Consider the following 26,150-nt stretch of genomic DNA (forward strand, 5'->3'; position numbering starts at 1 on the left):
TGGAAGAAAATGTTCCTCGTGATGAAATACTTGAAAACATTGATACTAAGGGACAGGGACAATCTTTGCATCAGGCCATGCAGACGGCTGTCTGATGTGCCAGCCTCCAGGGGGCACAACCACCAGCAGGTGTGAATGGGACTGTGAATGAGGTGTGAATGGGAAGCAAAATTAACATGCAGGATTAAAAGAAGTGCTTTTAATCCTGCAAGTTAATTTTGACATTTCAAAAATGCATGGCCTGATGCAAAGACCGGCATTGCCTACACACACACACACACACACACACACACACACACACACACACACACACACAATACTCACACACACACAGACTCAAATGTGCACTTGACGCACTTCAAAGCTCTGGCGCCTATGCTGAACCTTCAGACACCCAGGGACGCCTGTGGCATAGGAGTAAAATTCTGTGGGGAGACGGGATGTAGCACCAGACCACACGTGTGTCTGGGAAGCAGGACTGGGTCCCCGTCAGGTTGAACATGTCTAGTCACTCGTCTCGTAGCACTTAACAGAAGGCATTCTGTGCCTTCTAGAATATGTACTATCATGCATGTATAACTGAAATTGAAACGCCTAAGAACCTGAATTTAAACTGACAGGACTTAAGAAAATAACCATTTGCTGAACGTCTCACCACTGTGGGCACCATGAAGTGTTTTCAGAAATAACGGACAGTCTTCTTAAAAATATAGGGCGCACACATGCTTTAGTTTACCTAAAATCCCACACGTGGTAACACATCTGCTACAGGGGCATTTAAAAGCACACAACTAGGCATAACATAGTGTGAAGTCCAGTCACAAAACCTGCTGTGAGTATGAGTTTTTGATGAACACCTGCATAGCTGTCAAGTGGTCCCATATCATGCCCGATAACATGAGCCTGTTCTTGCTTTTGACTTTACATGCTGGAATTTGTAGGCCCATACTTAGCAAGGGAAACATGACACTACAAATCCAATCATGCAACGAGAAAAGACAGGAATGGCTCTTAGTGGCTCACATGGCATGCACTTGGACATCAAGTAATGGCAGGGAGTTTGGAAAGGCAAGCAAGGCTCAAAAGAGCACTGACTGGATAGCAGGATAGGAAGACGACCATTAAATGTAGCGTGAACCATATCGGACTGCAACCAATGTTTGGCAGACTAGTTACTGATACAGTGATTCGATGCATGTGTACTTTTCTGCATTGAAATGACTTCCTTCATAGCACAGAAATCCTCCTTTGTCGTGTTTGAAAATGCCAGCATAGTCAGTTGTATACAACCTCTTATCAGAAGTCTGCTAAGTAGGCTCACAGTGTGCAGCGCCTCAACGGACAACTCGGTGGCATTCTTTTTGTAAATGCCTGTGCATTGTAAAGGTATGTGGACATTGGACCTATCAAACACCTGGATGACGCGCTAGTATCACAGTATTGCCAAGCAATATGATTTACCCATACTTTTTACGTCTCTCCATCTTACTAACCTTACATTTAGTTGGTGCAAGATCCACATTTGTATAGCGAACTCTATAATTGAAGACATACTAACATGCCTCTTTTTATAACCAGTTTTCAAGAGAATGGATAACATATTTATGTTGGTGAATAATGCATTGTATAGTGGGAGTATTCTGCAGGGAAAATCATGCAGGTGTAATTAGTTTATTAATTTTAAACATAGCCCACCCTGAATCACACACCCAAAATACTATAGTAAGAGGGTCTGTGCTCATCTGCACCCAAGTTATGTTGTTGTCATTTTTTGTTGCGGGGAGGGGTGCCAATGATGCTTCCTGCTTGGGGTACAATCAGGTGTAAGACCGGCCCTCCTATTGGAAGACACCACACTTCTCTATATAAACAAATTATTACCCATTACTTTATGTGTACTTTCCAATTATTTTTTTTAAACACACCATACAGTCACTAAAAACAATAAAGAAATAGACCTTAGAAAATCATCTGCAATGAGTGCAGCAAAAAATGGATCTATTGAAATAATAGTGCACTCAGAAATATCATTTTCCCAGGTGTTCAGGCATGTACTTCTAAGCATACATTGATCGATCGTACAAACATTTCCTATGCACCTTAATGTAATTTTCCTCTTTTTTACACATGCAAAATTAGGCAGAGGCAGCAGGGCGTGGCATTCTTGTGATAATCCAATCCGTTCCCTCATCGCCCAAGGTGGACTGCCCTGGTGGCACTAATTCATATGCCCCGCACCTGAGGCTAACATCACCAGACATAGTGATATACTACACCTATCTCCAGAACATTACTATACAGCATAGTAAAACGCACCCAATCATCACATACGTGATAACATTACTTGATGCAGAACCCGGAATATCAACACACATCTCACAACACAGCGCGTCCCAATTTTGAATATGAAACCATACTTTTAAAGGAAATACCAAAACTGTACAATTTGTAAAGTACTTTTATTTCACAATAAACGCTCCAAGAACATCCGGAGACTTGCATATGCAAGCAAATACGTAATTGTTTTCTTCATTCTCGATCCACAAATGTTTATTGTGAGTCATGTGGTGTTCCTTTTGGATATAAGAACGCATTGGATGCACTGTGAATCGCAAGACTTTGGCATGAACTTCATGGTAGGCCACCATAAACAATATCAAGTTGCTTCTTATCACTCGTGTGGCGTACGGGCACATGGGCCCATGTCGATCATCCCAAAAAAGCTTCACTGTGATCCACCCACTCACGTGTATCTGTAGCTGACGGTAAAAAAAAACATCAGTCGGTATCTGGAATCCATGAAAATCGCAGAAAGTCAAGATGTAGCTGTTTAAAAAAAGATAACAGAAATGTGTCTCAGTAACCAATCTTATTACAGTTTATCATTTTAACAATTCATTTGGGCCCCTGTTACAACTATTGATAAACATGGACGTCAATGATAAGTCAAACAAAACAACATGCAAAGTACTCTTCAGTTTGCTGTACAAGTTACTGGTACAGAGTATGGTCAGCTCGATATGGGATGCTACGGCTGACGCTGCGATCAGAGAGCTAAATAAAACCAAGAAGAACACATACATGCAATTTTAATGAAATATTAGCGTCCAATTACGCGTTGGTGAACCTGGGGGAACCCACTACTGAACTACACCCATTTCGATGCTGCACTGCCCATGTGCCCACAACAAAACAAACTACACACACAAGTTGTAATTGCGTGTCATTGTAATATACCACACACAACATAAAATACAATGTATCCCACCAATAATGTCACCGAATGATAATTTGACTAGTTTGCATATAAAATCGTCCAAAGTAAAACTTACATAATATTCGGCATTTCCATTCTATCGGCGTAAAACAGACATTCCGTTCACTTCAACGAATTTTCATAAAATGAAATTACGTGTTCCTTTGTCCAATTTTTGAATGGTGAACATTATCATATTAGAAAATCTTCCATCCCTCCCTTCATGCATTCCGTTTGCAATCCTCCCTTTGTTTCAAGGTAAAAAAGAAATTGAAATGTATACTGTGTACAATGCGTGGGTTTGCTCAGCTAGGAAACAAAAATTCAACGGCGCTCTCCTTCACTCAGAATGGGAGCCGATAGCACTTCACACCACAGTGGCATTACAAATATTTTTGAAAAACATATGAATTGTTTGCTACCATTCACCAATGCGGACGACATTTGTACGGATTTATTTTGTTCCTCTGGAGAACTCTCCCAGCGACTCCTACAGTCAGGCCACACCACCTGTCACCTCATCGCATCTCCTCTTCATACGTCAACTCACTTAAACATTTTTGAAAGGATCAAGTCTCGAGCCCTGACAAAAAGTGGTAGTATGAGAATGTCTGAACAAACCCTGCTACAACCCCCTTCGGCCGCGGACCCTGACCCCAATGACCGCACTTATATATTAATGACCTATAATTTGCTTTGCACACGTGTGTTTGTACTATCCCACTTTCGGTCACTAGTGAAATTAAAGGTGTGGGCGTCTTGCCACCTTACAAATACAGACACATAGTAAATACATAATAGTGTAACGCTTTCATGTTAGAATGCAAATGGTATCAAAAACAACTGCAAGCTAACTGGATTTACCAATAGTGAACTATCACTTGGTAAAAGAAAACTTCACACCATTAGGTATATTCTACCAAGCAGCAGCCGCAACCAATACACGTAACTACATTGCATGTATAGAAAAGAATTGTGGATGGGTCAAATATAATGATACCTACATTACTGTAAAACAGAGAATGAGAAGTTCTGCCACCTACCTCAATAAACCGCACCCTACATCTTCTTCTTTCCACCTGCTGAGCACAAAAAACAAAACTATTGTCCCATATTGCCCTAGGGACTAAACCAGAAAAAATAACTTTGACATTTGGAATTGTTTTCATTACTGCCTGAACCAACTATTCAAAATCTGCCAACAAAGTAGGGGCACTGACATACCCCAAATACAAAGCACACAATGCAAAACAACTACATGTGCAATGTTTACCCTGACCATAGCTCCACAAACTTGACCAATTCCCTGCACATTAAAACCAGGCATAGTGCTCCACTCCTTTAACATCAAAATTGTTTGCCACATTCCTACATTTAGCATACCACTCCAAACCATGCACAAACATATCTCCAACCATCAACACCCTGATTTTCTCCACCTCTACCATCTTCACTACACACAGCCTCTTTCAACACAAACCGCAATCTCAACATCTGATTGGCTCATCCCTACAGTCCCCTTTACATGCTGCGTTTGCTGAGAAACCCCAGATGTAGCACACTCTGCCCACGGACACCCAAGATGTTCGCGGAGCGCATAACACTGAGGCAGCCCTTCTACCCTTTCCACTTCCCTCTCTGCACCATTTCCACATTGGCTACTGTCAAACAGTCACACAATCATCCACCAATGACATCCAAGAACTCTACATCTAACTCTATCATCACACATCAGCACTTTAGATGTACTATTGATCACTCTCAGCACAATTCCGCTGTCACTGCAACAGACCTACAGCAACAACTACTATAAAACTGGCCATTATTTCTGCTTGCAGATTCATGCACATCCACATGCATGAACACAAACTACAGGCATGAATATTTTCTACACAGTAAATGTACAGCTCTTCTAAGAATACATATAAACAGAGTAACTTCCACTTACTCTGTATAAACTGTAAAATGACCTTAATTCATTTATCCCATCTGGTATGATGAAGTATCAATTGCAAACTTGTCTCCTCTCCAAATTTTTGTTTACTCTCACAGCTATCTAAATTGTTTTTATTTCATATTAAAATATGGGAGAAATAACAGTATAATTATGAAAAAGACTGTCCAGTGTGTTATAAAATTACACGCAGCCAGGATGAAGACATGCACGTTCATTCAAACACACACACACACACACAGATAATATAATTACAAAGGCTCCCAGCTCAAACAACACCACTGCCTCTATATGAAATCCTACTCCTTTATTTCCCACACCTTCACAAATGCATACATTGCATGCTTATCTGTACAATCTCTGCCATTTACCGTGTAAAAATAGCAAAACATGCATATGATTATTTCTTCCACCACTTACCATCCGATAACATAACATTAAAAAAACAAGTGTGCTCTATCCGTTTACTATTATGCTCATTAGTAAAACATATTCAACAACATATTCTAAATAAAATATACAAGATGCACATAGACAAAGGAAAGTGCATATGCATACTATGCTCAGTTGTAAGAAAACACAACTACTACAAAAACAAACAAAAAACAATGTCTACATTAACAAAAGTGCTATAAAGACACATATTCACTAACTTCTTTCTTTTACAATTGCAGTGAAGACAACTCTCCTGAAAAGCAGCAGCGTCTAAAGTACGACCAACGACTTCGAAGAAAACCTACTCTTTCCATACAAAAATGTAAGTACAATACTTACATCATTGTTTAACTGTTTCTCAAACACACTAGCATTTTACTGTTGTAGAACAAAGAAGTGTATTGACCCTTTCCCATTAGATGTATTATTATCACTTCCCCTTACCAGTTGCATACTTTATATTGTCATCTCAAGCCCAGTATACTAACACACAAATACAAGAATAACCTTCCCAACTTGATATAGCTGCCCATTGCACAATCATACACCTCCACAATCATCCTTACCATCATACTCAGACACTCATGCACAAAGCACGCATACACTGTACAACAGCCCAACCCACACTTTCTTTTTTCTCCAACAAACCCCAAAGAATGCCTACCAAAAAGCAACTCTTAGAAAGCAACGCAGAAGTAGAGCAAATCAAAATAAAAGTGTCCAAAATAATCATCCATCTCTACCAGATTTTGTGCAAAAAGTTCAAACAAAAGAGCAAATACAGTCATCACGCGAAACAAAACAAGCTTCCACTGCAGAAACCTTCCCTCCTCTATCAAAATCTAAAACGAAACAAAATGTGATTAACAAGACTTCACTTACCACTACTACTAACGCTGCACCTATAAATCTTGATATAGTAGCAACTAACCATACCTAAGAAAATATTTTACAAAATTTTTTCCACCACAGACTCCTTCAGAACCTTATAAAAACAGGAGAGAAATCATGGACAGCCCTTAAAACCTACCATAGAAAAGTAATCCTAAAAGCTCTCATAAACAGTGCAATCCTTCTCAAAGGAAGTTATTTATTGTATATTAAACAGAATGAAACCACTAACAAAACTAACTACTAAATTACAAAAAAACACTTCTCAATAAACTGAATATCAACAAAAACAACTCCTTAAATATCTGTGGAGGTGAATGGAGTCACACCACGACCACGGAACCATATTTTCACGAAGAAGCATATAAACAAAAGCAAACAAACCCAATTGTCATACATAGCAGTGGACGAGGGTATGAAAAACATAATAACACCATTATGAAACAAGAAACTCTGCTCACAAAAATATCCTCAGAAAACTTAGTATTACCTCTCCATTGTAAGAAACCAAAATGTCCAGTCTACAAATGGCCGTGCACATCAATGTGTAACATTACCAAAAAATATTTCAAATCTTTACGCCATTTCCTCAATCAGTATGTAAAAAGCAAAGACAAAATCAAAATGAAACTACTACAGAATATGGAGGCCTGTACAGTGTGCAAATACACATGACTACAAGCACATTCATTAGCCTGCATTTCAGGACCTATTTGCAAAACCACCTTCCATCATATCAAAATGATATCAACACATCATGCAGCTATAAAAATCTGTTCCATAAACTCTACTATACTAAGGTCCTGCTTTAGCACTAGTCAATTTAAATAACAATCTTCTACATGGTACAGTCAAACAACTACTCGAAGAAATAGAGCATATCCAGAGAAAATATTTTGGAAGTGAAAGCCCCTTACAAAATGCATTAGCTTTACCACAAACTACCAACTACTGTACAAATAGCAACCTTCTATTAAACACATACAAAAAAGAAATACTGAAGTTTAAAAGTACCTCTGCTGAAGTACCAAACCATGTGTGTGTGTTGCATAACACACCTATATACCAAACATTTTGACTATGGTATGTGGGCTCCCTATAGGGGATATTAATTGCAATCAATCCTCTACTAACAACCCAAATCCACCATCATACTAAAGTGAAATAGCCAGTAGTGCATTGACTATATCCACAGACAACCGCTACGACTGCGGACATGGTGAACACATCAGGGGCACCTGCCACCTAAACAAATACAGTATTTGACCCATCTCTTACTCCCCAAGCACTTCTACACACCAACACACTCCTCAAAATTGCATTTTGCCTCTGTTTGCCACCACTCTGTCAGCGAAACAGCAAAATTACCTCCCTCTAAATTAGTGAAAGGCATTCATGGCACAGTAGTTTATTCACCATTAGATCTCAAAGAAAATGTACACAATCATACACCAGAATCCAAAATATTTACTTCCAAAGGTATCTTATAACGCAGTCCTGTTACAAACTCTACAATCTTAACTGTATAGCCTAGCTACAACTTCACATTCAAACTCTACAAATGAAACAGTACACAAACGTTTGCGTTCTAGATATTTGATGGGTGTTTGATTCTATGAGTGTGTTATGTTGCGGTGGTTGTGTTCAGGGCGTACAGTGTTGGATGCATGGCCTCCGGCCGCAGCCAAGACTCTAGGCCCTGGCCACAACTACCGCAGCATAGCACACCTATAATACCAAACATTTTGACTCTGATATGTGGACTGCTTATAGGGGATATTAATTACAATCAATCCTCTACTAACAACCCAAAACCAACATCATACTAAAGTAAAATAGGCAGTAGTGCATTGATTATATCCACGGACAACCGCTATGACAGCGGACATGGCAAACACATCAGGGGCACCTGCCACCTAAACAAATACACTATTTGACCCATCTCTTTCTCCCCAACCCTCCCCAAGCACTTCTGCATACCAACACACTCCCCAAAATTGCATTTTGCCTCTGTTCGCCACCACTCTGTCAGCGGATCCAAGGTGGCGGACACATCAAAACAATGTGATGCACCTCACGCCTCACCCCAGCCAATCAGAGAACATGTTGCCTGCCCACGGACATGACGCAAGCCGACTAGCCAATCAGTGTCCTGTCCGCGGAGCGAACAAAGAAGCGTGTCCGCGGAGCAGACATAGATATCACTAATGTTTTGCCTTATGTTTGGCCATTTATAAAAAAAACTACTGGACGAATTTACACCAAATTAACAAAAGCACGCTTTCCGGAATAAGCCGCCACTCCTGCCACAAATTTGGTGGAAATCCGTCCAGCGGTTTGAGCTGTAGGCATGCGCAAAGTTTGGGAAAAAAAGACATTTTGGGACCGCCCCTAAAACTTTGTCCCCCCTGAACCAAACCTCACTAAAATCTGCAAGGAAATTCAGAGTGGGCCATATACTTTTTTTGCAAAGATTGGTAAGGATTCGTCAAGGGGGAGCAAAGTTATAAGCCACCCAAAAGTGCTCTTCTTATGGGATTAGCAATTTAACCATAACTACACAGCCACTACTGTATAATTGGCTAATTTAATTGGCTAATTTGTCCAAAAGTCTATTAAAACACGTGCTACCAAAATTAACAAAATTAATGAGTCTCACCACAACATATAGACAATATTCCAAGTACTGCCTGTTTATTTACCATTACCACTAAACTCATGGACGCCCCCCAGCCCCCACTCCCCGCACCGCCATCCCGCTTGGTGATGTATTCCAGACTCATTGATGCATCTGAATCTGATCTTCTGCAAATAAGTCTATCTCCATGGGCCTACCTTACATCAATCACAATTGACTTTTACCTACACTTTCCCATCCTTATCGTGATAAATGTATACTAAGGGATGGGTATAAAGACATCACATACGTGGGCTATGCATTCAACTGCATTTGTGCACTGCATTCAGCTGAACCGAAGTTCTGCATTAGCAGCAGTAGGGCTCTTCATCCAGCTGCACTAGTGTTTTACATTCAGCTGAACATGGGCTACGCATCCAGCTGATTTTGGGTTTCGAATTCAGCTGCACTGGGGCTCTGCATTCAGCTGAACTAGGGCTCTGGATTCAGCTGCACTTTGAATCTTCATTCAGCTGCATTTGGGCTGCACTGGGCTCTGCATTCAACGGCACTAGGGCTCTGCATTCAGCTGAACTAGGGCTCTGCATTCAGCTGAACTAGGGCTCTGCATTCATCAGAACTTGGACTATGTATTCAGCAGCACTAGGGCTCTGAGTTTAGCTGAACTTGAGCTCTGCATTCACCTGCACTAGAGCTCTGCATTCAGCTAAATTTGAGCTCTGCACTGATCTGCACTAGAGCTCTGCATTCAGCTGAATTTGTGTTCTGCATTCAACTGCACCTTCTTGATTTCAACTTTCCAAGTCATTGTACAAAATGAAGGCTATCGCTGATATGTGCTAAACAACCCAGGGTGTTCCTGCTGTAACTATGCACCTGCAATGAGCATCAACCTCTATTCTATTGGGTGTATCTGTCAAATGGGCTGGAGGTGCTGATCCCTGTGGATGGATGCCCATATCACAAAAAGAAGACCCAGTACAAAAAGACCCAGTACAATGACCCTTGGATTCTGAACAGAACTCAAGCCTTCATGCCTTCTTGGTATGGTGTCGATGAATCAGTAAACAACAGCATTATTTGTGCCACAAGCCACCTGAGAAATAAAACTTTCAAACATAGCACATATTTAAGAAGTCATTAACAGCATAGGTGAAAAACAATTAATGCAAACGGAGTAAAAGAGTGGCCTACTCACAAAGTTAGACACAATAGCACACATAGTTAACATGGTGTTAGCCTTTTGTCAGTTTCGCATCTGTATATGGTTTCTTCACAATGGTGTGCATGCTACGACTGATCCGTGTGACTGCCCCGGAACTAGTGCATTTGCTGTCCCTGTTTTGTGCGTACGCAGTGTGTATCAAGCAGGGTTAGTACACGTGGCCCTAAAAAAAACATTAGGGCACAATGTGCGATAGGAGATACCAAAATCGCGGTCGGCTTAGGGCAGCATAAACCCCTACACCAGACCTGGGGTTAGTACTGCTGTCTGCAACGTACTTCTTTTTAGTTGTGGCTATTAAAGTGCCACTTATAAGCCAGAACAGTTGCTTTAGAGTACAGCTAGGGACACAATATGAGCAGGGATACAAAGATTGTAGGTGTTGTTTGGATATTTGCCCACCCATCGCCTGCTCATGGCCTTTTTTTTTTTGTTTAACTCTGTTTATTGCACATGGGGGTGGTAAATGTCCAGCAGTAAATTCACAAAAGGACAGACACATGATAAATGTCTCACAAAATGCAGGTATACATTCCCAGGTTTAGGAACTGCCAGTCTTTTCTCGTTTTCACGTGCCAAAAATGCTCAGAAGTCAGCGCAAATGTTCTTTGTCGACTCGCAGATGTCTGCAAGTTAACATATATTTCTTCCATGTTATTGGCTCATACACTATATTGCAGTCAGTCCCTTAACAATTCTAACAGAGTCCATCCCATGAGAATGGCCTTCTTAGCAAGCAAGAGTCCCAGATTAAAACATGTACATTTCAATACATTTACAAGGGCCTGATTCATGGAACGCTTTCCTATGGGATTGCTCGATTATAAAACACTTCCATGAATCAGGCTCTTAATTTCCCCACGTAACCTAGCACACAGTCAATCGCATTCAGTGCCAGAGGTTGCCCCAGTATATCGTCTAGCGTTTGGCATACTGCTTTCCAGTATACAGTCAAGGCGGGGCAGTCCCACTGCATAAGGTATATAATATGGGTGTTTGTGTCTTTACATTTTGGGCACTCCCGTTCTATGAATGGAAACAGTTTTGAAAGCCCTGCCGGTGTATAATACTGTTCTGTTCTGTATAACCTGTACTTGAATTCAATGACACGTGTTTTGTGAGCCTGTGAGATCTGGGTCCAATGCGTGTCTCTGATGGGCATACCAAAGTCTCTTTCCCATTTGCCCCTGATTTCAACTCTCCTCAAGTTTGGGGTTGTTTGTGCAATTTTGTACAGAACAGATATGGATGTCTTCCCATCCTGTTGTGACATAATGTACGTGAGGCACGGATGCAAGCCTGTTTCCCCTAACACACAGGTGCCCCAGCACCCCCATTCCGGCTGCACTCCAGTGAGTTGCTATTTGTCTAGAGTAGGATTCAATGCAGTAAGTCCCCAGAGAGGTATTTCTTCATTATAGGTCATGGTGGTGCCATTGCGGAGTACCACTATATTCCACGCTGCTTGTGTGGCACTTACCGGGTCTAGTTGGTGTGTGCAGTGGTACCTGTTGCCTGCCATTAATTGCTCCACTGAACCAGTGGCTGTCTCTAATTTCTCCAATCTCACGTGTGGGTGCGCTGTATCTTCATCCCGCCAGTATGTTGCAAAGTGTGCTTGCCCCGTCAGATCGTACAATTCAAAGTCCGGGGCAGATAAAACTCTGACTTCATAAGGTAGTGTAAGACGGCTCCATTTGGCCCTAACCTGTCCATTCCACAAAAACATCCTAGCTAGGTTAGTGAAGAATGTCCTGCCATGCCACATCGTTATGTTATGAAAAAGATACAGAAATTTGGGGGCACTATCCTTTTCACTAGTGCCGCTAATGATATAGGGAGATGCTCCCACCTTTCAAGTTTAATGGCCATTTTAGCCATATGTCTATCATAGTTCAGGGCTTTGGTCAGAGCGGAGGTGTGCGTAATCTCTGTTCCCAAGTATTTGGCACTCTGTGCAGACCAGCGGAGACCACATGTGTCTGCCGGTTTCTGGGTAGTATCTGTCAAGGGAAATATCTCGGACTTGCCGCTATTAATATGCAGGCCAGAATGTCTACTGAACACCACCACAGAGCTCAATACACGTTGCAGGTTACGCTCTGGCTCTCTTATGTATAGCATAATGTAATTGGCATAAAGTGTCATTAGCTCCAGCCGGTCACTGATAAGGATACCAGCACCCCCGTGCTAAGCACGTATTAAAGCAAAGAGTAAGGGGATGTTCCAGCCCATGCAGGCGGCGCTCGAGGGATGTCCCACATAGTGTGGGCGCCCCTCTGGCAGCCCTCTTCCGCCCGTGGCCAGGCAGGTCCCTACCCCTTCCGCTCCATCACGAGTGGGGGCGGGCGTCCCCAGGGCAGGCATTTCCGGCCAGCCCTGGGGACAGCTACAAATACGGAGGAGGACTGAAACACGGCCTCTTTGAGTCCTCCTCCGTCGAATTAGGGTGCCAGCCTCGCTGGATTTGTTTGGTTTAGCGACAAACCCAGCTGGGTTTTCATCGATTTTTTGGTGAATATGGGGGGCTTGGTTGGATGGGAAGGCCCGTGTTGCCGGGGCCTGCAGCGGCTTGCATGCTTGTTTGGCCGCGGTGGGGGCCGGGATGGAGGTTCTTTTTGGTGCGTGGTGTGTTGCAGAACCGGGCCATGTTGCGACTGCTTTGGTGCATGGAAAGCCGTGCTTTTGTTTTGGTCATTGAGGGGTTTTGTTTTATGCACATGTGTCTATCTTTTTCGGGGCCTCCGAGCCCTGTGTGTGGTTTGCGAGTATCAGATTGTTTGCATTTTGAATGTTGCGCCATGCGGTCGCCATGCGGTCGCCATGTGCGCGCTCCCTGTGGCCAGTGGTCATGAGGGGTGCTGGAGTTGGGGTCGGGTGTGGGAAACCCAGCTTCCCTTGGTTTGTCTCCAGCGTGCGTCACGGACCAATTGGTAGGGGTGGGCATGTGGTTTGCTATGGCGGTTGCACGTGGTTTTGGTGGCCCAAGCCTATATACAAAAAAGGGGAGAGAGGTAGGCATTGTTGGATTTTTGATGCGCAGATCACTGGGAGAGGAGTGGGTTTCTCTGTAGTTTGAGTGCATCATTTGCGAGGGGTAGATCTGGGGGTGTGCCTTGGTGTGCAGGGGGAATTTGGAGAAGCTTGCCCTGTGAGTTGAGAGTTGCGAGGGTTGTGGCGCTGGGCATTGGGGCTCGCCATTCCTCCTGCTTTGCTCGGCGCACCCGATGGGGTTTCAGCAGTTGCTGAACGGCTCGTGGTCGACCGCCGTGCCGCATGTTGCCTGCGGCACACTTTTTGGTGCGGGTGCGGTCGCGGTGGGAGTGGGGGCTAGGACTGAGACAGGGGTTTGGTGGGAGAACTGCATTGTCTGTAGGTTGCCTGCCAGCTTTCTTGAGTACAGGTTGGCAGCCGCGGGACTGAACGTGAATACCGCGTGGTGGGGAGGAGCGGGCTGCCTCCAATGCCCGAGTTGCATTTAAAACAACAGTTGTATAAATGACAGTGATGACGGAACAGTGAAGCTAATGGAGGAGGCACCCTGATAACCCGGGCAGTGTCCTCCTCCGGGCCTCGCCCTCCTGGCGGAAGGGGAGGCGCTGTGCCTAGCGTGGCAAAAAAGGGAAAGGCCCACGAAGGGAAAGCGTGGCAAATTCAGGGGGAAGCCCGTGAAAGGAAACAAAAGAAAGGGGAGGAGCTTCCCCTTTATAACGGGCGGGCTCCTGACTATCGGCAGCATCTGCAGCTGCTGCAGAAGGACGCCCGCTCCGTTACCCACAGAGAAGGTTTTCGTTTTGGAGAAAGTGTTGTTTGTTCCACAGGAGGATCGTTCATCTGCGGAGCATCTGCAGCTGGGATCTGTGAGTAGAAGGAACCGGCTGCAGCAGCGGGCATCGGCAGCAGCAGCGGAGGCATCGCTCCTCACAGCCAGGGGAAGCCGAAGGGGCAGCAGCGCAGTCGCCAGGAAGAGCCGCTGCGTGCCCAAACAGCAGAGGAAGCGCTGAAAGGACGCTGCACTGCCGAGAGAGCCGGAGGAGCAGCGCTGACGCGAAGGAGAGGAGCCGCTGCGGGGCTCAAGAAGCAGAGGAACGTTGAAAGGGACACCACTTCACGGACGGGGCAGCAGCAGTTTGGGTGAGCAGAAGCGCTGCATGCCCAGCCGGCAGCAGGACCGCGGGAAGGAACGCTGCGGACACCAGCTTCCAAGGGGAAAAAGATTTGCCGTGAACTCCACCCCCAGAGGCACAGCGAAGTGGGCGACAGCAGCTCGAGTCGCTGCGGAGCCGGGGGAAGCCACTGAAGGGGTTTCGAAGACACGCAGAAGGGCACAGCAGCAGGAAGGGACCCGCCGAGGTACCGCACTACAACCCCGGACAGTGTGGACTGGAAAATAAAGACTCAGGCAAAGGGCAAGCACTGTGTCCCTGGCTCAACTAGCTCCAGTCTTGCTAGGGACCACCACTAATCTCGCGAAGCGACTCACCCGGGTGCGAGCACACGTGGCCTGAAAGTCAAGAGCTTCAAACTATCGAGAGGCAAAACAAAACATTACACTTACAGCCAGCCTAACGCTTAACAGCAACAGCTAACATGGATTTGGAGGCCTTCATCACGATGGCCAAACTGGTAGTTGCCAAACATGGCAGCAACTGGATGGAGGCGCTGGTCAACCAGCCAGGGGAAGAGCAGCCTGGGCCCAGTGATAGGCCTGACTCTCCTCTGATGTTTCAAGAGGATGAAGACATTCGGGATCAGGAAGGAGATGGTCACAGGGAAGAAGAAGAGGAACCAACGGGGAAAAGGAGAAGAGTGATGACGCAGAGGGCCAAAGCGATCAAAGAGCAAGCTGCCAACAGCAAGAAATCCAGAACAGCTACGGCAAGAAGCAAGGGAAGGACACAGGAGGTTGTGGCCGTACCAGCACCTGCACCTGTAATAGCGCCAAGGAATCAGGGACCACCCAGCACGCCTACATCCAGACCGTTGGCTGCGAGGGATGACGGACCCACATCCTTGGAGGCTGTGAAAGGTATGGTGATCCAATGTATGCAGGCATGGGGGAATGGGGGCAACGGTCAGTTGCTTTGTGGGAATGTCAATGCATTTAACCAAATGGGAAGTGGGGCAGCAGTAATGCAACAGAGAGGGGTAACACCGGCTCCAGGGGTCGGGAGCCCGGGGGTTATCAGCAACCAGGGAACCTATCCAACATTGGGGTGCTGGGAACGGGGAGCCAGTGGCCAGGGGTTTGGCCCACCACACTACTTTTGAATGGGGGATTCAACAGGTTCAGAGTCAAGGGGCCAGCTCGGTTGCTAGTGTTGGTTCTGGGGGCATCACTACTTTGCAGTCTTCACAATCCCATCAGCCCATGGCAGTAAGCAACCCAAACCTCAGCAATGGGGGTGGCACAGGGAATCAGTTGGGGCTAGCTGCAACAGGGGCAGCACAGCCACCCACATGGTGGGGCCAAGGGATAGCAAATGCAAGGTTACCTCCCGTAACCAATGCCAATGCCGGTCAGGACGGGGTATGGGGCACAATGACCCAGTATGGGAGAGCGATGCCGGGGTTTGGCCCGGTCAGGGTGGCAGTCAACTCTTTGTCATGGCACATACCATTGTCAGTGAAGGAGAGGGTATGGAGGAAGGAATTCATAGAAATCCTGGATTTTGTGGGGATGAAACCACTGGGGAATGGGATAAAAGAACTATCTGAGATAGAGAAGGAGAAAAGGGATAAGGATACACCCAAAACGGAGGCATCTATCCATAACTGGCTAAAAGCATTTGCGGTATATACATCAATAATGATAGAAAAATATCCACATGATGCGTTAGCAATGCTGGCATATGGACAGCACATCCATGATATCTATTTGAAACAGGGGGCGAAGGTTGGCTACAGTATGATCGGGAATTCCGCCTAAAGATGCAGGTATGGCCAGCTTTATCCTGGCATGAAATGGATGTAGGCGGGTTTTTGGATAAACTAGTTCTCTGAGGAGAAGGGGGCGAAAGAGCCACAGTGGAGAAGCCCCAAATATGGAGGGGCAGGGGTGGGTTCATCCGGCGGGGAAGGGCGTCCTTTCGAGGGCACTCCTCCTGGAACAGCAGAGCCGGCTACCAGGGGGAGTAAGCTGAATGCTGGAGGGTCAATTCAGAAGAAAGTTGCCCATTCGGCAAATGTTGCCATTTTAAGCACCCCCGGGGAAGTAACAACAAGGAATGCAGCTCCCCGGCCAGCGAAGGGAGACGCAGGAGCAGCCCAAAAGGGAAAAGTAAGTTCAAAAAGGAATAAGGATAACAACAATGTGTCAAGGTCTACCCCAAAACGAAGATGTAATGGTTTGATTAAATGTGGGCTGCCAACCCCGGTTAACTCACAAGCAATGACTCCGTGGTTGAATACTCATCATAACTATGAAGATGCTAGGTTGTTGTGGGAAGGTTTCAGGTGGGGGTTCAAAATCCCATGTACGGAGGTAAAAAAAGGCAATGATGTGCGCAATCTGCAGTCAGCACTGGGGATTCCTGAGGTGGTGGCGTGGAAAGTGGCCAAGGAGGTGGACTTGGGCAGGGTGGCGGGGCCTTTTAAGCAGCCACCAATGCCAAACCTGGTAATATCACCACTAGGGCTGGTTCCCAAGAAGGAAGAAGGGCAGTACCGGCTGATCCACCACCTCTCGATCCCAGAAGGAGGATCAGTCAATGATGGGATTAGCGAGGACTTGTGCAGGGTGCACCATTCATCCTTTGAGGAGGCAGTGGAAGTGGTGAGAGCAGCCGGGAAGGGAGCTCTTATGGGAAAGGCTGACATTGAGTCAGCATTTCGGTTGTTACCCATTCATGAGGAAAGTCAGCATTTGTTGGGTTTTAAGGTACAAGATCTCTACTATTATGACAAATGTTTACCGATGGGGTGTGCCATTGCCTGTGCTTATTTTGGGGCGTTTAGCACCTTCTTAGTGTTTGCGGTGAAACAGGAGTGTCATGAAGGGGCAGTGGTACATTGCCTAGATGACTTTCTTTTTATCGGGAGAAAAGGGTCCAATGAGTGTGGGGAGCTCATGTGTACTTTTCAACGGCTGATGAAGGTAATGGGGGTGTCGCTAGCCTGTGAAAAAACTGTGGGGCCAGTAACCTGTCTCACCTTCCTAGGGATTGAAATTGACTCAGTGAAACGGGAATGCAGGTTGCCTCAGGACAAGGTATCAAAACTGAAAGAGATCATCAAGGGATTAAGGTGTAGGTGGAAGGCAACCCTGAGGGAACTCCAGGTCTTTGCAGGCAACCTTAATTTTGCAGGGAAAGTCATCCCGGTGGGTAGGGCATTCGCAAGAAGTGTCGAGCTGAAAACAGTTGGGCTACAGCATGCTGGCCAACATGTCAGGTTGGGGCCTGAAGTGCGGGAGGACTTGGCCATGTGGGACACATTCTTAGACAACTTTAATGGGGTGTTGTTATGGAGAGGCAAATGTAACAACAAGGACAGATGCAAGTTGTTCACAGACTCATCTGGGGCCCTGGGGTTTGGGGCAATCCTTGACAACAAGTGGTGCGGAAAGGCATGGCCTGAGGAATGGCATCGGCAAGGGGTCACCAGGGACATCACACTGTTGGAGCTCTTTCCCATTGTTGTAGCATTTAAACTATGGGGGGGGGCAACTGAAAAACAGCAAAGTCATGCTCTGGTCAGATAACTTAGCAGTAGTCCAAATCATTAACCAAGGATCAGCCAGCGGCACAAAGGTGTTGCGGTTGCTAAGGGAACTCCACAAATTCATGCTAGAAGGGAATATCGAGGTACGAGCGAGACACATTCCTGGGGTTCAGAACACGGCAGCTGATGCTCCCTCGTTTACAGTGGGAGAAATTTCGGGAGAATTGCCCTGGAGCAGAAAAAGTGATGTCCCTGTTTGAAACACAGTGGTGGGACATGATTGGGGTAATCTGAGTAACCTGATTCAGACAGCACTGGCTCCAGGCACTACAAAAAGGTACAAAGCATGCTGGGAACGGTACCTGCATTTGAAACGAGAGGTACTGGGAGAAAGCCAGGAAGAGATGCCGGTGAGGGCCTTTGCGGGTTAGCAAGAAAAGAAAACCAGGTCATGGATGGCACACCACCTGGCAGCTATCGCCAATTTTTCAAAACTAGAGGGCAAGAGTGACCCCACTAAGGAGCATTACATTTTTATGGCTATGAAGGGTTGGGCCAAACAGGAGAGGCCTAGATGTGATGAAAGGAGGCCCATAGACGTGGTTAAGCTGCAAAAGGTGTTGGCGTGCCTTGATCGATTCTGCCATCGGGGTTTCGAAGTGGCATTATTCAAGGCGGCGTTCACGTTAGCATTCTTTGGGTCTTTCAGGGTTAGTGAGCTGGTGCCAGAGAAAGAGGGTCCGAAGGTAACACGTTTTTTACAACTTCAGGATGTGCACTGTTCGGAGACGCAAGTTACAGTATGGTTAAAAAGTTCAAAGACAGACCAGGAAGGCAAAGGGTGCACAGTGTCTCTACAGCCCATCACAGGAAACACGGTATGCCCAGTCAAGGTGGTATCAGGTTTCCTAAAACTAAGACCTCCTTCAGTGAAGGGTGCCCCGCTGCTCATTCACCAGGATGGTTCAGCACTAAGTCGCTTCCAGTTTTGGAGAGTGATGGAACTGGCGCTATAAGGGATAGGGAAGACAGAAGGGGTCATTGGGACACATTCATTTCGGATGGGGGCCGCCACATCAGCCGCAGCCGCGGGTATGGGGGAGGCAGCAATCAAGCAAATTGGGAGATGGAAATTAGGTTGTTTCAAGAGATATATCAGGCCTGACAAACTGTAAGGTTGACACTCCTTCTTTCCCCACCAGTACCAACCCGAAGCAAGAAGAGATCAGTATGGGTAATAGGACACTCATTTGTGTCTAGGGCAGGGGCAAGCTGGACAGCGGAGCAGGAAAATCTGACGGCAGGCGAGTTCAGGATTGGGTGGCACGGGGTGCCAGGTATGAAATGGGCGTAACTACAGGGGGCAGGTGAGCAGATTGCTGAGCAACAAGCAAAAAACAGACATATTGGTCATTCATTTGCGGGGTAACGATTTGACAAGTTTAGGGAGGGGGGCTCTGATGCGGGAAATGATGTTCTCATTACAGGAGCTAGCAGGTCAACTGGGGGAAACGGAGATCGTGTGGTCAGAGATCATCCCAAGGCCAGAGTGGAGAGGCGCAGATAATCACGTGGCAGTGGAGAAGTCCAGGCGGAAGCTAAACTGTGCAATGGCAAAGTTCTGCAGGGGCAGAGGCTTTGGGCAGATCAGGCACGGCCTGATTAATTTAAAAGCCCCAGAGTACTTCCTCAAGGATTGGGTGCACTTATCACCATTGGGCATAGATCTGTTTTTTTTGGAACCTCTGCACGAAAATCCTGGAGATGTAAGAGGGGAGCAAGGGGGGAGCCACTGTGGGCGGTAACCCACCAGTGGTGTGGCAGTGTTTGGCTGAATAAACACATGAGACAGACTCCGGAGGAGCCAGGAGAAAGCTGGAAGGGTCTTCGCTCTTCTCTGACTCAGCGCCCCTTGGGAGCCTAAGCAGCAGGGGCGTCTGGGAGAAACAACTAGGGCTCAGCTTCCCCCAAGCAAACTGCACTCTCCCCGCCCATGAGCGCCTGCAGGGGCAGGAGGGGCTAGGACGCAAAGGTGGGGAGAGTTGAGCCTATTCTGGAATCTTGGGGAAGGAAAGGGGGAAGCAGTTTATTTTGGACACGGAGTAGTCGCCGCCTTTTATTAGTGTTTTTCCACAAATGTGTGCAGTGTGGTTTGTGATATTGTGGAATAAATCTGGGGCCTTTTATGCCAAAAAACAAACAGGACTCATTCTCCACTTGTCTTGGGGGCAAGGGGAATGAGTTATGGTATGTGCAGTATACAAATGGACGGATGCCAGGGTTATGACAGTGATGACGGAAAAGCGAAGCTAATGGTGGAGCGACCCCGATAACCCGGGCAGTGTCCTCCTCCGGGCCTCCCCCTCCTGGAGGAAGGGGAGGAGCTGTCCCTAGTGCGGCAAAAAAAGGAAAAGCCTGCAAAGGGAAAGCGCAGCGAAATCAGGGGGAAGCCCACGAAAAGGAAACAAAAGAAAGGGGAGGGGCTTCCCCTTTATAACGGGCGGGCTCCTGACTATCGGCAGCATCTGCAGCTGCTGTAGAAGGTCGCCCGCTCTGTTACCCACAGAGAAGGTTTTCGTTTTCCCACCCACCAACCCTACTAACAGAACAAGAGGAAATACGTGGTCGTCGACGTCGCAGGACGACAAGGTGGTGTGGTGGTGTTTGGCCGAACAAACACATGAGACAGACTCCGGAGGAGCCAGGAGAAAGCTGGAAGGGTCTTCGCTCTTCTCTGACTCAGCGCCCCTTGGGAGCCTAGCCGGCAGGGGCGTCTGGGAGAAACAACTAGGGCTCAGCTTCCCCCAAGCAAACGGCACTCTCCCCGCCCATGAGCGCCTGCAGGGGCAGGAGGGGCTTGGATGCAAGGTGGGGAGAGTTGGGCCTATCCTGGAATTTTGGGGAAGGAAAGGGGGAAGCAGTTTATTTTGGACACGGAGCAGTCACTGCATTTTATGAGTGTTTTTCCACAAATGTGTGCAGTGTGGTTTGTGATATTGTGGAATAAATCTGCAGCCTTTTATGCCAAAAAACAAACAGGACTCATTCTCCACTTGTCTTGGGGGGAAGGGGAATGAGTTATGGTATGTGCAGTATACAAATGGACGGATGCCAGGGTTATGGAAAAGTGCAGACAAGAGCGATTAGGTGTTTTTGTGTCGATGTGCTCGCGTTTCTGGCATCACCGCCGTATTTGCAGAGGTAATTATGAGTTTGGGCCTCCATTGTTTATGGGGCCGTGAGTTTTGCGTGGTGTGTTTAAATACGCGTACGAGAGTGGTGTACAAGATGTGTGCTGTCAGGGTTCACCGGGGCACCCGTGTGTATGATTTGGGCAGCGGTCGTTCGCAAATTAGCATAGTAAGCGGGTCATGTATGTTCTGGGTTGGTGCTGTATTTGTAAGGGTGGCCGCATCGTTTGAAACGGAGCACGCACAAGGGATGAAGGGCTTTGTCACAGAAGGGGAAGTGTGGCGGTAAATGGCTATGTGCATTGCCCAATAGGTGGGCGCTCGGCCACGGGGATAATCATTTCCTTGCCATGTGTTTTACGATGTAGGTGCGCATTGGCGGCCGCTGTGCTGCTCGATTTGGTTAATACCAAATTGGGAAATTAATTCGGCGTGGGGACTATTGTTGCGCCTCTGTGCTTAAAGTTTTGTTAATACCAGAATGGGCCATGTCACATGCTCATGTTTTGTGTGTCTGCGTCCAGTGCGCACTAGCCGAATCAAGTGTTCCCCCCGTTTTGGTGGATGGCTCGCAGGGGCGGTTGGGAGGGGGAGTCCGGACTGTTTTCCACCCCCCCCTCCACAAGCTCAACTGTTATGTCCGATAATCTGTGTATGGTGACGTGACATTATTGATGGATTTGAAGATACTAGCGAGTACGTCGAGGATATGGACATGTTGATTGCACTGACCATACCGCGTGTGTTATATCAGTTGATTGCAATGGGAATATAAAATGATGTTTCTTTACATAGCACCTGTTCACCATGCGGGCTTATGGTTGCGGCGCAGGGAATTTGTGCGCATTTTCAAGCATGGGTTATGGGTTAAAAGAATTATTTTAAGATTGACATAGCGCTACGAAGCCTGAGGCATTTGAGCGCTGGTTATTTCAATTTAATGCAATAAGCGGTCTAACAGCCGACGGGAGAGGGCGTATTGGGAGGGATATGCTCTACCAAGTTGCCGAACTGTTGGCTATGTTTGAATGAATTGAGGTTTGGATGGCATGCCCCGAGGCACTTTCTCTTTGTATAACGTTAGCAGCATGGCAGGGCTTCCAAAATACAATCTTGTTATTCTCGTATCGCCCACCGCTTAGGTTGGTGATCGTTTCTTGGTTGGGCGTCAGCATGCGGCAGGGGCCGTTTTACTAAAGGCTAAATTAAAAGGATTGTATGTGTTTGGCTCTTGGCTTCGCACGTGGTTTATTGCGGCCTGAATGGATGTGGAATGATTTGTGCGCAGCACGGATGATGTTTGGGAGTTGGGGGGGGGGGGGGTTGGGAGGTTCTATCGGGCACTGGTTATCACGAACGCCTCGTAGGGGGAGAAGAGGCGTGCGCAAGTTTGTTTTGGAATAACATTATGGTCCTCTTAAGGTGAATGAGTGAAGGTCTTCTAAAAATTGTTCAATTACATCATGTTGTTATGTACCGGTGCTCGGGAGGCCCCGCACTTGGGGCTGGCACCGGTCCAGGAGGCCGCGTGGCCTGGGGCGCGGCATCGGCAGCAGCGCGGACAAAAGGAGACACCCACACGCTGTGCTGGGTTCGCCCGGAACTGCCTCCCACTGTCGGGGGCGGGGCTTTTATTAAGGGGCCCTACGTCACCGCGCTGCGGGACGTAGGGCAGACATAACATTCCTCCTTTATTTCAACTGAACTTAACAATAACACAATCAACATACTCAACTTCAAACGCCTGACAGTTCTCTTTTCACACTGCCAGCTCCCCCTTGTGTGGGATGCTTGGCGACGGTGTCTGCTCAGCATACATAGTCATTCAGCCTCGCGGGCGGCCTCGTGTTGGCTCTCAGACTATACCGCTTCACCTGGGGGCTGTCCCCGCTCGGCTCGTGAATCTGCTCACCTTCACTGCAGGCGTCCCCACTGCCGGCCAGGCTCTCTGGTTGCCAGCTGCGGTCCCATGCGGCTTCTTCCTCTGGGTCTTGCGCCAGCTCTTCGCTGTCTCGTTGTAAGTTGTCGTCGTCTTGAGGGCCCTCGCAGTCCGTCCAGAGAGTGCAGGGCACGGGCTTGAACCAGGAGGCATTCCTTGTCACTTTCCGACGCCCCCGGGTCACTGTTATCATGGTTCCGCGCCGGTTACTGACAGTCCATGGCAGTTCCTCGTACCTGGTGTCTAGCTTGGACTTCGTGGGGTTTCGTAACATGATGACTTGGTCACCCACCCGATGGTCGGACGGCCTTGCTCTTCGTTTGGCACTCATGTGAGCCTTGGCACGTGTTCTCCTCATCTCCATGCGGGCATTGTCGACGTCATCGGGGGTCCTGCTTGGGTGATGGGGAATCGACGATTTGATGATGGTTCCAAACATGAGGTCAGCAGGTGGTATGCCCGTGGTGCTGTGTGGGGTGACCCGATAGTTCCGCAGGAAACGGTATAGGTCGACCTTCCACGGGCTGGCGTTTGCCCTTGACACTCGGAGCACCTTATTGATGGTCCTCATAAACCGCTCGACGTCCCCATTGGCTTGTGGCCACCTCGGCATGATGTGGTGGTATTTGATGCCCAATTCCTGTAAGTATTGCTTGAACTCTTCCCCTGTGAACGGGGGTCCATTGTCACTCTTAATGGTTGTGGGCAGACCATGAGTGGCAAACATCTTTTCTATCACCGGGATGACCACTTCCGCGGCGGTGGACTCCAGTATCTCGACCTCTGGGTAGCGTGAGTGATCGTCGATTGCCACCAGTAGATGTAGACCCTCTCTGATTTTGCAAAAGTCAATACTGATCGCTTCCCATCGTGCCCGGCCGAGCTCGGCCGACAGAATCGGTTCTGGATCTGGGGGCCCACCCATTATTTGGCAGGGTAAACAGGTGTTCACTAAGCCTTCGACCCGATCATCGATGTGCGGGAACCACACCCTGTGTCTGACCCGGGCATTTGTTCTTGCGAGACCCTGGTGTCCCTCATGCGCTAGGGCTACTATCCTGTCTTGCAAATTTGGGGGTATGATGATACGATCTCCCCTCAGCAGGAGCCCTCCTTCGGTGATTGAGAGGTCTTGTCGAACCGTGAACATGCCGGCCAGGAACTCCCTAGCCCCCTCGGTTCTGTTGCGGGTGTGCGTCATGAATTCCTTCCAGTTGCCTGACATGATGGCATCTTTTACCAGGTCGCAACAGGGGTCATTTAGGGTTTCAGTTGCAATGTCCTCAATGTTTACCGCTTTGGGCCTCATGGTGCGAACCACTTGACAAATGTGTTCCTCCGTTTCCTCGGCGATCAGAACTTCCTGCTGAGTGGCTGGACGTGGGTGTCTCGAAAGGAAGTCCGCCGGGTTGCTACTGCCCGGCTGATAGACGAGTTTGAAATCATATTGCTGGAGGTGTAGCAGCCACTTGGTGATTCTGGCTGGTGGGTGCGCCGATGACCCGGTGAAAATTGGTAGTAGGGGCTTGTGGTCAGTGACTGCTGTGAACTTGCGCCCATACAGGTACATGTGGAAGTGTCGACACCCCCATAGTACGGCAATGGCCTCCTTCTCTATGTGGGAGTACCTTTGTTCCGTAGCTGTGAGTGCCCTGGATGCATATGCGATCGGTCTTTTTTCGCGCTCTTTCGTGACTTGCATCAGGATTGCTCCAAGTCCTACTGGGCTGGCATCCACAAATAGTTCTGTCGGTAGGTCCGTGTCGTAGTAGGCCATCTTGGTATCAGTCGACAGGGAGTCTTTAATGCTCTCGAAAGCTTCCTGGCATTCCTGCCCCCAGACCCACTTGGTGCTGACCTTTGTAAATTCCCATAGCGGTTCAGATAGGGTCGCTAGGTTTCGAATGAATCTGCCACAGTAGGTGGCCATTCCCAGAAAACTGCGTACTTCGGTGGGGGTCGCTGGGGGACTAGCAGCTTGGATGTCCGCGACTTTTTGGGGATCAGGTGAGATGCCAGTGCGGTCAAACTTGTACCCGAAAAAGGTTATCTCCGATTTTAGGAACTCGCACTTCTCTCGATGGATTGTGAGTCCGGCTTCTTCCAACCTGCCCAGGAGTGTCTTCAGTCTCGTGATGTGTTCCTTGGTGTCAGGTGCATGTATTAGGATATCATCGCTCACGTTCAATACCCCTGGTATGCCTCTGATGACCTCCTGGATGGTCTGTTGAAAGACTTCCGCGGCCGAGGAGATGCCGAAACTCAGGCGCTTGTACCTCCTCAGACCCAGGTGGGTTGAGAACGTGGTAATGTAGCGCGACTCTCTGTGGAACTTAAGTTGGTGGTACCCCGCTTTTCAGTCTACCTTCGAGAACACACATGACACAGTGAGGTCGGTGATGATTTCATCGATTGTTGGTGTTATGTGTCGTTCCCTTTTTATGGCCGCATTGGGCAAACGCATGTCAATACAGATCCAGACTTTTCCGGGCTGTTTGGGCTTCCTGGTGACCACCATCGGGGAGACCCACGGTGTTGGTCCTGTGACTTCTTCAATGATTCCGGCAGCTTCCAGTGACTTTAACTCTTTCTCTACCTGTTCCCTCATGTGGAACGGTGTCCTCCGGTGTTTCACCGCACATGGTTGCACTGATTGATCAATGTGTAGTTTGATAGTCTTTCCCTTGAGGCAGCCTATCCCCTTCTGTAGCTTGGGGTGTTGCCTGAGAAAGTTCTCGACTTCGGCTGCGTAGTCAATGTGGCAGATGAATTTGACCACGCCCAAATCTTCAGCCGCATCTCCGCTCAGTAGGCTTTCGATCCCCGCCTTCACGACATATATCTTTGACCACAGCTTCTGTTCGCCATGTTCAAGCATGGTGCGGAACCTCCCGATGACTGGCAGGGGTCTCCGGCTGCCGTAGGCAAATAGACGAGTGTCTGTAGATTTGAGCTCAGG

This window comes from Ambystoma mexicanum, chromosome 9, assembly GCF_040938575.1.
Source record: "Ambystoma mexicanum isolate Mex_15411 chromosome 9, UKY_AmexF1_1, whole genome shotgun sequence".
NCBI lineage: Eukaryota > Metazoa > Chordata > Amphibia > Caudata > Ambystomatidae > Ambystoma > Ambystoma mexicanum.